This window comes from Pseudophryne corroboree, chromosome 3, assembly GCF_028390025.1.
Source record: "Pseudophryne corroboree isolate aPseCor3 chromosome 3, aPseCor3.hap2, whole genome shotgun sequence".
Classification (NCBI taxonomy): Eukaryota; Metazoa; Chordata; class Amphibia; order Anura; family Myobatrachidae; genus Pseudophryne; species Pseudophryne corroboree.
The window spans coordinates 661,379,686-661,396,169 of NC_086446.1; the positions used below are offsets into that span (position 1 = coordinate 661,379,686).

General features: G+C 44.6%; 1 long non-coding RNA gene across 3 annotated transcripts in view; it reads right to left on the minus strand.

Moving 5' to 3' along the window:
• Positions 1 to 16,484, minus strand: part of LOC135058138 (uncharacterized) — a 139,558-nt gene that overhangs the window by 109,084 nt on the left and 13,990 nt on the right. For all 3 annotated transcript variants that reach the window (XR_010244630.1, XR_010244629.1, XR_010244628.1), the window contains exon 3: positions 8,907 to 8,994. This is a non-coding gene — a long non-coding RNA (uncharacterized LOC135058138). The remainder of the gene's footprint in view (positions 1 to 8,906; positions 8,995 to 16,484) is intronic.

Consider the following 16,484-nt stretch of genomic DNA (forward strand, 5'->3'; position numbering starts at 1 on the left):
GTTATATATACTTTTCTATAGCTTCTATACTGCTTGTCAGGACACACGTGTCACAGTTACACCGCTCTGTACTACTACTGATATGCAGTAATATATATACTTTTCTATAGCTTCTATACTGCTTGTCAGGACACATGGGTCACAGTTACACCGCTCTGTACTGATATACAGTAATATTATATATACTTTTCTATAGCTTCTATACTGCTTGTCAGGACACGTGTCACAGTTACACCGCTCTGTACTGATATACAGTAATATTATATATACTTTTCTATAGCTTCTATACTGCTTGTCAGGACACACATGTGTCACAGTTACACCGCTCTGTACTACTACTGATATACAGTAATATATATACTTTTCTATAGCTTCTATACTGCTTGTCAGGACACATGAGTCACAGTTACACCGCTCTGTACTACTACTGATATACAGTAATATATATAGTTTTCTATAGCTTCTATACTGCTTGTCAGGACACATGAGTCACAGTTACACAGCTCTGTCTGTACTGATATATACAATAATATATATACTTTTCTGATTTTCTATAGCTTCTATACTGCTTGTCAGGACACATTTGTCACAGTTACACCGCTCTGTACTGATATACAGTAATATTATATATACATTTCTATAGCTTCTATACTGCTTGTCAGGACACACGTGTCACAGTTACACCGCTCTGTACTACTACTGATATACAGTAATATATATACTTTTCCATAGCTTCTATACTGCTTGTCAGGACACATGTGTCACAGTTACACCGCTCTGTACTGATATACAGTAATATTATATATACTTTTGTATAGCTTCTATACTGCTTGTCATGACACACGTGTCACAGGTACACCGCTCTGTACTACTACGGATATACAGTAACATATATACTTTTCCATAGCTTCTATACTGTTTGTCAGGACACATGTGTCACAGCTACACTGCTCTGTACTGATATACAGTAATATTATATATACTTTTCTATAGCTTCTATACTGCTTGTCAGGACATATGTGTCACAGTTACACCGCTCTGTACTGATATACAGTAATATTATATATACTTTTCTATAACTTCTATACTGCTTGTCAGGACACACGTGTCACAGTTACACCGCTCTGTACTGATATATAGTGATATTATATATACTTTTCTATAGCTTCTATACTGCTTGTCAGGACACATGGGTCACAGTTACACTGCTCTGTACTACTACTGATATACAGTAATATATATAGTTTTCTATAGCTGCTATACTGCTTGTAAGGACATATGAGTCACAGTTACACCGCTCTGTACTACTACTGATATACAGTAATATATATACTTTTCTATAGCTTCTATACTGCTTGTCAGGACACATGAGTCACAGTTACACCGCTCTGTCTGTACTGATATATACAATAATATATATACTTTTCCTATTTTCTATAGCTTCTATACTGCTTGTCAGGACACATGTGTCACAGTTACACCGCTCTGTACTGATATACAGTAATATTATATATACTTTTGTATAGCTTCTATACTGCTTATCAGGACAGACGTGTCACAGTTACACCGCTCTGTACTACTACTGATATACAGTAACATATATACTTTTCTATAGCTTCTATACTGCTTGTCAGGACACATGTGTCACAGTTACACTGCTCTGTACTGATATGCAGTAATATTATATATACTTTTCTATAGCTTCTATACTGCTTGTCAGGACATATGTGTCACAGTTACACCGCTCTGTACTGATATGCAGTAATATTATATATACTTTTCTATAGCTTCTATACTGCTTGTCAGGACACACGTGTCACAGTTACACCGCTCTGTACTGATATACAGTGATATTATATATACTTTTCTATAGCTTCTATACTGCTTGTCAGGACACATGGGTCACAGTTACACTGCTCTGTACTACTACTGATATACAGTAATATATATAGTTTTCTATAGCTTCTATACTGCTTGTAAGGACACGTGTCACAGTTACACCGCTCTGTACTACTACTGATATACAGTAATATATATACTTTTCTATAGCTTCTATACTGCTTGTCAGGACACACATGTGTCACAGTTACACCGCTCTGTCTGTACTGATATATACAATAATATATATACTTTTATTTTCTATAGCTTCTATACTGCTTGTCAGGACACGTGTCACAGTTACACCGCTCTGTACTGATATACAGTAATATTATATATACTTTTCTATAGCTTCTATACTGCTTGTCAGGACATATGTGTCACAGTTACACCGCTCTGTACTGATATATACAATAATTTTAAATCAATTTCTATAGCTTCTATACTGCTTGTCAGGACACACATGTGTCACAGTTACACCGCTCTGTACTGATATACAGTAATATTATATATACTTTTCTATAGCTTCTATAGCTTCTATACTGCTTGTCAGGACACATGGGTCACAGTTACACTGCTCTGTCTGTACTGATATATACAATAATATATATACTTTTCTTATTTTCTATAGCTTCTATACTGCTTGTCAGGACACATGTGTCACAGTTACACCACTCTGTACTGATATACAGTAATATTATATATACTTTTCTATAGCTTCTATACTGCTTGTCAGGACACATGGGTCACAGTTACACCACTCTGTCTGTACTGATATATACAATAATATATATACTTTTCTATAGCTTCTAGTATTACAGTGCAGCATTTTGGTGACTAACAGTATATAGTTGTACAGTAGGCCATTGCTGTATCTTGCAGGTCTTTGTCACTGCAAGTATCAATCCATTCCATTTTCCTCCAGTGATTTGGACCAATAATACCATTGAGTAGAACAAATAATTCTAGTGATTTTGTCATGTTCTTCCAGTGAATTGGACCAATAATACCATTGATTAGAATGAATAATTCCTGTGATTTTGTCATTTTCTTCCAGTGATTTGGACCAATAATACCATTGATTAGAACGAATAATTCCTGTGATATTGGGGTGTTTGTGTCGCTTAGCTTAGCTGTCCAGCGACCACAGTGCACCTCTTTTTCTCTTTTCTTAGCATCATGTGCTGTTTGGGGCCAATCTTTTTAAGTGCCATCCTGTCTGACACTGCAGTGCCACTCCTAGATGGGCCAGGTGTTTGTGCTGCCCTCTGTGCAAATTTTAGGACTAAAAATAGTATTGCGAGGTGTGAGAAGTTCAGAATAGACTGGAAATAAGTGGAAATTGTGGTTATTGAGGTTAATAATACTATAGGATCAAAATTACCCCCAAATTCTATGATTTAAGCTGTTTTTGAGGGTTTTTTGAAAAAAAAACACCCGAATCCGACAAAAAAAAATTTCAGGGAGGTTTTGCCAAAATGCGTCCGAATCCAAAACACGGCCGCGGAATCAAATCCAAAACCAAAAGACAAAACCCGAAAAATGTCCGGTGCACATATCTAGTCATAACATGAATAAGGTATCACATTGTGCTACTGTGCGGCATAATTTTAATTGGAGATACTTTTGCGTGACCACGTCCCTTTCTTTTTGAGACCATGCCCCTTTTTTGGGCACGTGACTGCGGCGCGAGTAATCCCTTTATTGTATGGGCGCTGGGGGAGAGGGGGTGGGGGTGAGTTCCACCACCTCTCTAGGACCACTTTAAGCACTGCCTATAACCTATTTGTATTTACTCAGAATAATTAATCCACTAACTGCATTGTTTAAACACATCTCTGCACGATTACTCAACCAAATCGCTTTTTTCCAAAAGTTTCTTTCCAGGTTGTAGATCCTCTCTGTCTTCACTGTCCCGAACCAGCCCTCCCTCTGGGGTATGGAAACTCTTTATTTTGACTTATAGATGTTATTACTTACTTCCAGTCAAGGTGCTTCTAAAAAAAATAACAGGTCTGGTGAAACATGACTTAAAATAAATACCTTTTTTCCTCCAAGCAGGGCAGGTTCAGACAGGGTACACTATCAAATGATACAATCTTTTAATTAAATTTTGGCTGCAGGGTTAGATTATTATTAACCCATTCCACCCAGAAGGCTTCCTCCAAGCTCCAGCGTAAAATCCGCTCTGCAACTGGCAGGATTCAAGCCAATGGCCTGAACTCCTGCACTCCATGGAAATATTTTTGGTCAATTCCTATTGTGTAAAAGCATTCTTGGAAAGCACCCCTGGGGCGCAGCAATATGCATCTTTGGAAACATTTCTAAAAATGGAGACATTGCTAAAATAAAGCCACTTAATTTCTCTTTTTTTTCTACAGTTAATTAGAGAACATTAATTATCTTTGTGGCATTTGTATGTTCTACGTGTGTTTGCATTGGTTTCCCCGGGGTGCTCCGGTTTCCTCCTGTATTCCAAAAATATACAGTATTGATAAATTGACTTCTGCCCATATTAACCCTAGTATATGTGTTTGTGTATTAGAGAATTTAGGGCCTCATTCAGGCGATCGTATTTTCTGCACCCCCCCCCCCCCCCCAACCGCTCCCCCCCCCCCCCCCCCCGACAGGCAGCAAATGCCTGCGTATATTTTTGCGATCCAACCGCAAAAATGACCAAAAAGATGCTGCCTGTCGGGGGGGGGGTGGGGGGGGGGGGGTGGTGGTGCAGAAAATACGATCGCCTCAATCAGGCAGAGGAAGTCACAGGGTGGGGGCCGGCAATGCTCCATTTCCAGGGCGGAGACGGAGCATTGCAGGGAGTGGCTAGAAAATGGGGGGGGGGGGGGGGTGCCAGCGTGAATGGGGGCGTGATTGCGGTGGCTGCGTGACATCACACATATCTGCCGCGCTGGCAGGAGGCAACCTTAATTTCTGTTAACAAACTAAAATTGCCATGTGATCGCAATTTCTGCTTGTTGAACAGGGAGAGGCGACGTTCAGCATTCTGGGCTGCCTTGCCCTGCGATGGGTGGCCCCCAGCATGCTATCAAAAGGATTGCAAATTCTGCTGATTAGGAGAATTTGCAATCAATACTGAATTAGGCCCTTAGATCGTAAACTCCATTGGGACAGGGATTGTTCGGATTTTTAAATATTCTCTGTGTGATACCTAGGCCCTGTATAACATTAGAAATAGTCTAAATCTATAGGACCCAAAAGGTGAATACTGGGAATACGGAACATACACCTAAACCATAAAAACATATAGATCTAACAATAAGTGGGCTTTTATATACACATACATAGCAAATTATATAAGAAAGTATAAGGACATGCACTGGCTATAAAAAGAGTTCAACCATTTATTAGACACAAAACATCAGTCATATATAAGGATGTAACCGACACACTGTGGGTGTCGTGGACACGAGTAGGAATAGCCCCCGTGCGCCGAGACTCCGGCTATTGGCATTGTTGGATGTTGGGATTCCGGCGTCAGTATCCTGACCGCCGGGATCCCGACAGCTGGCAAATTGATTGCATTCCTAGGACACTACACTATGATGCTCCTGAGCGGAGGCATCAATTATTTTACCAAGAAGGTTGTCGCTTTGTGTTCTGCTCTTGCGTGTGCCATCTGGTCAATGTGTTAGAGCGTCACAGTGAGACAGGCACATGTTCGCCCCGGCTCAGTGAGACCCAGCGATTACATTGCATTCCACACTGCTACTTCTATATAGACACCGGCTGATGTTCTGTATGATCTACTCAAGCCCAGCTCCATGCTGAGGGTCTGTCATACCCCATTCCCACTGTACAAATAACACGGTATTTTGCCGGGTAGACACGGGTTGCTATGCAGTGTAAACGGGTCACTGCCGAATACCTGGGTCGCCTGACCCGGTAATTCAACCCGGGAATAAAGAAGGGTTATTCCCTGGTTATTACCAGGTCAGGCGCAGTGTGAACGGGTTACCCAGGTCGATGTGACCCGTTACCCGTTCACAGCATAGAGAGACGCGGCGCTGAGATGATCTTGTCTCCAACGCCGCCTCCGCACCTGCCTCCTATGCTGGCTCCATCCCCACCCCTAACGGCAACCCGACCCGGCATATTGCCGGGTCGGGAATCCAGTCTGAAAGGGTCTAATGCCAGGTTGCACCTGGGAAGGACCCGTTTCCAATCCTCGGGTGCGACCCGACATTTGCAATCTGAACGGGGTATTACATGAATCACTGTGAGTATGGCTGTACAACCAGCTTACTGCTGAATAAACCACCACACGCATTGGGCTGCCCTGTCATTTGGAAGCTCCGCTGGTGAGTACTATTACTCTGTCATACCACCGCCAACAGTACACACATATTTCAACACATTTTGGTGGGTCATTTTAATATTTTTCAGTTTAAGTTACTTTGCCTTATTGAAGCTCAGCAAGCCATGTGTACTTTCCGTAAAGAGACATCATGCACCTATTAAAGCACCTTATGACATTTGCGTTTCTATAATGGGTGCAATCTGTGCGGTGCACACAGGCTACTGGGTCCAGGGGGGCCCACAGCGCCCATATTTTATCTCTTTCCTTTCCGGAGTCCCACGTTGGACAATGTGGCCGAGGCAAAAACCACCACAATAATTCTTTAGGAAATGTGATATTCTGATTATACAACGTATCTCTCTCATATCGATAGTCTAGCCAGTGTACATCGAGCTATACAACCCCCTTCACACCAAGCTTGGCTCTATGGAACTTGGCCTCAATAGCTAGTGCCATTTTCAGATAGAATTAGCCACGATGGGCAGTGATATACTTTTCGGGAGAGAGATCTGAAATCTGCCGGGCAGCGGCCAGAAGAAAGAAGAAAGTGATCGCTTGCGCGATCGCAAGAAGACTGTCAGCGGGGAGGCATTCCAGGGCGTCTACTCACTGTTTTCCGGGCGTGGAGATCCGAACACAGGCGTGTCCAGGCGTTTGGAGGGCGGATGTCTGACGTCAGTCCCGGGACCTTCGTCGATGGATCCATTGCACAGGGTAAGTCTGACCCTGGTCTTGTTTTGCAGAAAACTTTTTTTGCATAGCAGGGCTGCACACGCGATCGCAGCCCTGCTATGCTAAAATACACTCCACCATAGGCGGCGTCTAGTTGATCGCACGAGCAGCAAAAAGTTGCTAAGTGCGATCAACTCGGAATGACCCCCATGCGCAGTAGCTGTGCCGGGGTCTGAACCCAGAGTAAAGCCATAGCGTAAACGATCACCTTACTTCTTACTGATTCCAGTAAAAAAAGATTTCTTCTTGCTGTCATTTGGGTGATAAGAAATCTTAATTACAAATACTGTATACCCCGTTGTGACTATTTTTACAAATGCATCACTTTTGGGTGTGTGTTAAAAAAAAGCAATGTGTCCCTCCCTCCATATCCTCAATTTCAGCCACACTTTCTGGATTGAAGGGTACAGAGTAATTAGTAATCACACCATACTTACATACATTGAAGATGTCTCCAGGAGATGCCTGGGCGGTGACAGGGGCAGGGCCACGCTAATTGTGTCATTAGGCCCCGTCCCCTCACAGGGAAATTGATGCAAATTGTGCATATTTGTCTAGGGACGGAGCCAAATGACTCAACTGTCATAGGAATGAGTCATAAGGCCCCACCCCTTCCTTGGATTCCCATATTATTCTGACTATTCTGCTCACTTCTCTAGGAAGTGGGTGGGATTCTCTAGGAAGTGGGTGGGATACAAGAGGGGTGCCCATTCTAACATGGGTGCGGGGAACTCCCCAAAATATTGGTTTTCTCCCGCAGGAACAGGAAGAGTAGGCAAGTATGAATCAGACGCCTGGTAGTCCCAGTCTGAATGGAAGAAGATAAGTGTGGGGAGAGATATATGTGCAGAGATCTGGAAAACATGCACTGTTAGAACTCCCTGAGGACTGGAGTTGGCCAGGGGAATCAAGACACGGGGTTAGGCCTCTGTTAGTATTCTATTTCATTACTTAGGGGGTGATTCAGAGCTGATCGTAGATGTGCTAAATTTAGGACATCTATGATCAGCTTCCCTGACATGAGGAGGGATGCTAAGCTAGTCCTCCTCGCATGTCAGGCCCTGCCTTCCCTCGCACCCGCCAAGTATCTCCATGCTGGCACAGCCTAGCTGCGCTGGCAAGCGGCTACCTGCTGTGTCCCGCTGCATCCTGGGTTGCAGCGGCTGCATGTGAAATCACGCAGCAGCTGTGGCCCGTCCTCGCAACGGTCCAAACAGGCCTGCGTTGTCCGGACCGCCCAGCAGCAACAGTGTCCTAACACTGTTGGCAGGCCCCCTCTCGCCCCGCAACCGCCTCTGCCTGTCAATCAGGCAGAGGCGATCACACCGGTGAGATGCTTTTAGCATCTCACTGGGGTTTACTGGGTGTGCGCGCGCACTCCACAAAAGCCTTCAGAGTGCAATCGCTGCCATTGCAGTGATCGCCTCTGAATCACCTGTTGAAGTCAAAAATATTACATAGAGAGAACATACAAACTCCACACATTATGAGTCGCTATGCTTGCGAATACGCACAGCGTGCACAGCAATATATGGTAACATACGCATTAGCACAGACATGCCACGAAGATATATTCAACACATATTTCATACAGCACATAAATTAAACATATCAAGCACTAGACATTATAAGGTTTAAAATTATATAATGGAGTATAACGTCATGTATGTGTATTGTTGGAGTGGAGTAAGATAAACATGTCGTGCTTGGTGTCAAAGTAATCAGATAAATGAGTGGATTCATTTGATGCCTGTGGTTAAGTTGTAGCTCTTTGCAACAATTAGTTATGATTGAATGTATGAATATGAAGCGACAATTCAACAGAGAACAAAAGACAGCATGTGTGGGCGGAAACCAGAGGCCAACCCTTTTGATGTCTTCAAGGCTTGCATATGAACTGACCAATGACTCATCATGAATGAGACAGTTCCCTCCCCTGGACCAAAAACAGAAGACCTATACTCCCCCAACATACCGTGTATAACTGATCCCAGACAAAAGAGCTTCCTGTTTTTCCTGGGTGCTGTTTGAGATGCTGTCTGCCCAGTTCCTGTTTGTTTTTGCTGAGAGAGAGAGAGAGAGAGAGAGAGAGATGGAGCGGAGGGTGCATTGAGCAAATATGGTGATGTATTGCTGGCTGTAATGGATTAGTTTGTAATAACTGCTTCCTGTGTAAATTGTAACCATGTAACTATATATATACTGTACATGTGCTATATTGTATACATATCCTTTTAATATCAAGTATATATACATCAATGAGCTTTGGAACTCAGAAATGTGTGCGTGTACTTGTTTTCTCTTAAGGGATGTAGTGTTTGCAACGTACAGCACACTTTTATCGTATATGGTAATAAGATGCGCCTTGCGAACTTATATTAGCGCTGGCATTTTAGATAATTGTTAGAAATAGATCTTACTTTCTCACACCCCCTTAGTCCTGATTACTGCAAGTGCTTGATTGCATTATACACAGTGACGGCCCCACCTCTTGAACCGCCACTGACAAGATACATTTTTGTTTAAAAACACTAAAGTTACGTGCTTTTTTTGCTTTCCTGTCAGGCCCATAGTGCTGTGCAGTGTTCAAAAACAAAATGATATAGATAGGCACAATTTATCCTGCTGTTAAATTCCTCCTACTTTTCAGATAAGCCCTGACCTATTTATACTGATGTGCAAAGTTGAGCAGGAATTAAAATGTGTCCGTGCTCCCCAATTTCTAACTACTGTGCTTTACTAAATGACATAGGGCCTTATTCAGTATGGATCCCATACTGAACTATTAATGCTCAGTGTGGCCGCGCAGCAGGCGTACTGCGCGTATGCACACAGTGGGGTGCGTTCACATCTCACTTATGCGAACGCCTCTGCCTGATTGATAGGCAGAGGCGTTCATGGGGCGGTGACGCGGAGGTGTTGACTTGGCATTGGGCGGGCGTGTTGTCAGAAACGGGGCAGGTTCGGGGCGGCCGCTGTGACCCGAAAAATGCAGCTTGGCTTCCACAAATCAGCGATGTCAGGAGGGCTTCCACAAAGCATGTGATTGCAGCCAGTTGCAGTTTTGCTAAAATAGCAAAACTGAAACTGAAGCTGAATAAGGTCCATTGTACCCCGTCCAGTAAGAATTGCAAATTCTGCTTTTTATCAGCCCTTTTGCACCACAGGACATTTCTGTCCTCCCTGAGCTCGCCTAAGGACACCTGCGTTATGGTTTGAGAGGTGTACCACCCAAGTTAATCTCCCCACCTGCCACTATCCGCGGAGCGCAAGGCCGCAGACCCATTGCAGGGCAGGGCCGCCCTGCATGCTAATCGCTGCCACCCATTTGCGACCCGCACTAAATGCGATCGCACCGCAATTAGTGCCTGGCCGCAGAAATTAGGGAAGCCTCCTGCTGGCACAGCCTGGCTGCGATGGCAGGAGGCCCACAACCCCGTTTGGAAGCCGCCGCCCCTGCAATGCTCCGTCTCTGCCTTGGAAACGGTAAATGCGGGTGCATGTGCAGGACAGGCCCATCGTCATTGTAATTATTGCGGTTGGATGTGATTTGCGATCCAACTGTAATGAGGTCCATAATTTGCTAAATAATTTCTTTTGCAATGACCCTAATTTTTCTTTTCCTGTAAGCAAAATAAATGTAGTCAGTGCCAAAGGATTACTTTGTTATACATTTGTTAGCATGGCAAAGAAAACTTTTTATTTCCATACTGAAAAATTGATTATAATTTTACTCAGCAGTAAGTAATATGGTGGCTGTTACTCTGCAATCGGGCAAAGAAACATTGTATGGCCAAATAATGTGTATTTTTTTTCAAGTGATCACTCTGGCAATTCCCTGTTTTTTAGTGACATCAATTTTAAGTATTTTTGATGGTTTGCAAATAGGGCTCAGGAAACCTCTAACATACACGTGCAGGCCTTAGGTAAGAACACACCTGGTTCTTCTTAGAGGTTCCAGAAAAGAGAAAAAAATAGTCATTAAATGAGTAAGGTGTGCTAGGTCTGAAAACACCCCAGGCCAAATCTTTACGTTTACATAGCTAAAAAATATCCAGGCTGTGTATTTTCTGGCCATGACAGGAATGTATGCCCTGGGTGCCAGAGAGCGAGAGAGAGATTTCACTTCCCCGCCTGCCTCCAAGCCTGATCCTGTCAGTTTTCCTACTTGTCTTTCTTTGGCTGTAATTATTTTCCTTGAAGGAAAGTTCTACATGTTGTGTTAAACAGGTCTGGGCAGAGACGGTGAATTTGCTCACACAGAGCTGGATATTTGCCAAAAGAGACAGAACCGAAGGCAGTGGCAATCCTAAGAAACTAAAAGAAAACACGTATTGAAGGAAGAGAACTAACATTAAGTCATACCGTATATTATCCAATAAAGCTGTTGTGCCTTGACAGTGACATCTCAAATCATTATAAAATAGTTCTTGTGTTGACAAATGTACGATACTTAGACAGCAACTGAAATTGCATTAACATGTTTCTTTTAAAGTATGTAAGGTCTACCTATCGCCTGTATTCGACGGGGTAGACATTTTGGTGGAGATGCAAGTCCGTAACTAGGTGTGTGTGGAGGGACACCGCACATAGGTGGTCATTCCGAGTTGATCGCAGCCAGCAACTTTTTGCTGCTGCTGCAATCAACTACTCCATGCCTATGGGGGAGTGTATTTTAGCTTAGCAGGGCTGCGGTCGCTTGTGCAACCCTGGTAAGCTAAAACAATTTCAAGCAGAACAAGACTAGCCCTGGATATACTTACCCTGTGCGACGATCTCAGCGATGCTGGGGCCGGCTTTGACATCAGACATCCGCCCTCCTGGACACGCCTCCGTTTTCTTCACCACTCCTCGAAAACGGCTCCAAACAATCTGGTGACGCCCAGGAACGCCTTCTTTATGTCAATCTTCTTGCGGTCGGCTCTGCGACCGCTTTCTTCAATGGCCGCGACATAACCCGGCGACCCCTGTCGCCGGGCAACGACGCGCGTACGCAGTGCGTGTGCAGTACGGCCTCCGCGCATGCGCATTCCAGACCCGTTTGCACCGCAGCGACAAACCGCTGCGTGCGAACGGGTCAGAATGACCCCCATAGCGTTGGAGGGTAGGGGGCGCTGTTGCGGCAGTTGCCAATTATCTGTTGTAATTACTTTCACTTGCAGCTTCCCCCCTTTTTGAAGCCCAGCATCTCCTGACCGCCCGTCTCCTACCCTGAATCCTTCTGTCGCTAATACTTATACAACATTCATGAATTTAACTTGAGATTTCTTTGGTATTCAGTCACACCTTCGTTTATTACATTTCAAGATGCTGACATACTCGGGATTCAAACCCATTGCCTGTGGCATTGCAGTCGCACAATCTATTCATTGAGCTATCTGCCCTTGTATAGAAAGGTAGATAATTCTAGGCTAGAGAATTGTAACTATTTGAATCTTACCTTGTACTTTGTATAAAAATGATCAGCATTGCAGCTGAGCAGATCTATGTAGTATGTGGCTGCAAGAGATTGGATGTGTGGCTGCACACTACATAGGTCTGCTTAATTGCAATGCTGATCATTTTATTTTAACAAAGTACCAGTAGTGTCGTATAGTGTTCACAGTTTTTATGTAGGATCAAATAGATCAGTGAGTAGGGTGTTTGAATAGAATGCATGGCAAAATATTGAAATGTGTTATACAATAAATCCATTATTATGTTTTTTTTCAGTGGTCTATTAATGTGTGTATTATATATATATATATATATATATATATATATATATATATATATATATATATATATATATATATATATATATATATATATACACAGTAGTATCTTTATCTCACGCCAACCTGGAAGCGGCACCACGGGAGAGATCTTTGTTGGGAGACCTCAAAAGCATACAAGAATAAACACAAATTCACAAGTGCGCTAAAGTGGAATGTAATTACACAGTTCTTCCAGCGTTATTTTCGTCGGAATGTAGAATGGAGGGTATTTAAATCTGGGGACCTGTAACAGACACCCCTCACCAAATAGTCACCCAAACAAGAGGCCAACAGGCCAATTAGTAAAAAGTTATTTTAATAATGTATACACAGTTCAAAGTATAAAATTGTGTCAATAAAATGCAACTAAAAGAGTACACAGCCAACATGTTTGTAAGGTGGAATCTAGATATCCCCTCACGTTTTGCAAGGTGCGAGCTCGACAGGGTGTATCTTTACAGACTAGGTTGTGATTCTCTGACTGACAAACCCAACGCGTTTCGTCTTATCGACTTCATCAGGGGTAACTTGTTTGGGGGGGAAATAACAATAATGGACTATTTGAGAAAAACTGTTACTTTAAATTGGGAAAATTATATGTATGTGGTATGTAAACAGTACCTACCGAATATAGGAAAAGGCTAATTTGCTCATGATGAATTAATATAAAGGATCATAACCTCTAATGTATGATTATTCAGAATCTCCTATATCTGGACTTAGTGGATGAAGCTCTTATATCAGGGCTCCTGATTAGAGCTTAAGAGGTATTCCTTCTTAAATGTGTAATCGGTTGGATAATGGTGTTTTGTATAAACTACCTTAAAACTAATTGGGCGTAAATCCTTACAGGGTCGCCTAGGAATACTATTGGTTATAATCTCTTAGGAGTGCTGACAACCATATGTCGGCATTTTTGCAAACTACCTAAAGTGTGGTGTCCAATATGTTGACCCACGTACAACGAAATTCAAGAATTATATAGCTGGTTTAACAATCTCAAAAGTATAAGTGGTGTGGCTTCCTCAATAGGTCTCACAGAATAGATCCTGGGAGAGATTTGGCTGCATGTGGAAATCACAGAATATATATATATATATATATATATATATATATATATATATATATATAAACATTACACAACCATACTATAATAATGTAGTTTTGCACATTTATTAAATTCAAACAAATAGTAAATCTGCCAGGGGTAGGGTAAAAAACAATTCAGCAATCAACATGCACTTTTAATATTAATATTATTTAATATTATAATCAATATGAACCAACTTTATAATGGATAAAATACCAGCATATAAACTACTAGTCTCCATTCAATATGGATACCAGAGTCCCGATCTGCACAATTATATTGCTGTGTCATAGCTTGTTACAAAGGGGGTAATTCAGAGTTGATTGCAGCAGCAAATTTATTAGCTCTTGGGCAAAACATACTTGCCTACTCTCCCGGAAGCTGCGGGAGGTGTCATGCCGCTGCCGCGGCTGCCGTACTTGCCTCTCCGGGGGCGCTGGATCTCCAGGCGGCCGTCCTCACTGGCGGTCTCTGGCACCTGGCGCTCCATCCGGCGCTCCGTCCGGCGCTCGTAGTATGGACGTCGCGGGTTCGCCAGGCGTTCACTGGGGGACAGGTGACATCATCAAGCGCTTCCCCAACCAGACGCTGGCGGGAAGTTCAAATTCAGACGCCGGGCAGAGCTCCGGCGCCTGAGTATCATCTTTACTGCTTCTGTAGTTGTGATCACCAGAGCTCCCGTATCCCTGTGGCTTCCAGCGCTTCCAGAAGAACCTCCGTGCCTCCAAGCACCTCTGTGCCTCCAAGTACCTCTGTGCCTCCGAGCACCTCCGTGCCTCCGAGCACCTCTGTGCCTCCGAGCGCTTCAGCGCTTCCGGACGAACCTCTATGCCTCCGAGCACCTCCGTGCCTCCAAGTACCTCTGTGCCTCTGAGCACCTCCATGCCTCCAAGTACCTCTGTGCCTCCGAGCACCTCCGTGCCTCCAAGTACATCTGTGCCTCCGAGCGCTTCAGCGCTTCCAGACGAACCTCCGAGCACCTCTGTGCCTCCAAGTACCTCTGTGCCTCCGAGCACCTCCGTGCCTCCAAGTACCTCTGTGCCTCCGAGCACCTCCGTGCCTCCAAGTACCTCTGTGCCTCCGAGCACCTCCGTGCCTCCAAGTACCTCTGTGCCTCCGAGCGCTCTGGCACTTCCAGACTAACCTCCGTGCCTCCGAGCACCTCCGTGCCTCCAAGTACCTCCGAGCACCTCCGTGCCTCCAAGTACCTCTGTGCCTCCAAGCACCTCCGTGCCTCCAAGTACCTCCGTGCCTCCGAGCACCTCTGTGCCTCCAAGTACCTCTGTGCCTCCAAGTACCTCTGTGCCTCAGAGCGCTTCAGTGCTTCCAGATGAACCTCCGTGCCTCCGAGCACCTCCGTGCCTCCGAGCACCTCCAAGTACCTCTGTGCCTCCAAGCACCTCCGTGCCTACAAGTACCTCAGTACCTCCAAGCACCTCAGTGCCTCCAGGCACTTCTGCACCTACAAGCACCTCAGTGCCTCCAAACACCTCAGTGCCTCCAGGCACTTCTGCACCTACAAGCACCTCAGTGCCTCCAGGCACTCCTGCACCTACAAGCACCTCAGTGCCTCCAAGCACCTCAGTGCCTCCAGGCACTTCTGCACCTTTAAGCACCTAAGTACCTCCAAGCACCTCAGTGCCTCCAAGCACTTCTGCGCCCACAAGCACCTCAGTGTCTCCAAGCACCTCAGAGTCTCCAAACACCCAGTGCTCACAAGCGTAGTTGGTGTCCCCAGCATCCAGTACTTTCTCATTTATTCCTCAGCGCCTTTTCAAGTTCTGTCTTTCAGGAGACCTCCAGCATCCACACGTACCTCCTGTCTGCCGACCAGATCCTGCATGAGGAAAACCTATATTCGGCCATCTCTGCTGCGATCCAGCTGCGGTTCCTCTTCCCGGTCACCGGAAGAGACCCCGAGTCCACAACACTCCCAAACCAGGTCAGTGATAGGAGGCTCCTGTTTTTTGGGGTAGTCCCCGGCACCCCCGGAAGAGTAGGCAGGTCTCCTGCATCCTGCTCGCACCCTAGTGATGTGGGAAGGATGAAGAGATAAACTCCGGTATACGCGAGTCCGTGGGGGGGGGAGGGGTTAAAATTATGGAAATTGCAGCATTTTAGCTCCGCCCACTTCCCGCGGACCCGCGAATCACTGCATTTCCAGGGCTTAATGATGTCATAGCCCGCCCCTGCCCAAGAAGTCTCCTGCAGTGTCTCCTCTCCAGGCTTCTCCCGGAGAGGAGATATTAAAAGTTGGAAAGTATGGGGCAAAATCATGGGGGTCATTCCGAGTTGTTCGCTCGCAAGCTGCTTTTAGCAGCTTTGCACACGCTAAGCCGCCGCCTACTGGGAGTGAATCTTAGCTTATCAAAATTGCGAACGAAAGATTAGCAAAATTGCGAATAGGCACTTCTTAGCAGTTTCTGAGTAGCTCCACACTTACTCGGCATCTGCGATTAGTTCAGTGCTTGTCGTTCCTGGTTTGACGTCACAAACACACCCAGCGTTCGCCCAGACACTCCTCCGTTTCTCCAGCCACTCCCGCGTTTTTCCCAGAAACGGTAGCGTTTTTCCGCACACACCCATAAAACGGGCAGTTTCCGCCCAGAAACACCCACTTCCTGTAAATCACATTACGATCACCAGAACGAAGAAAAAACCTTGTAATGCCGTGAGTAAAATACCTAACTGCATAGCAAATTTACTT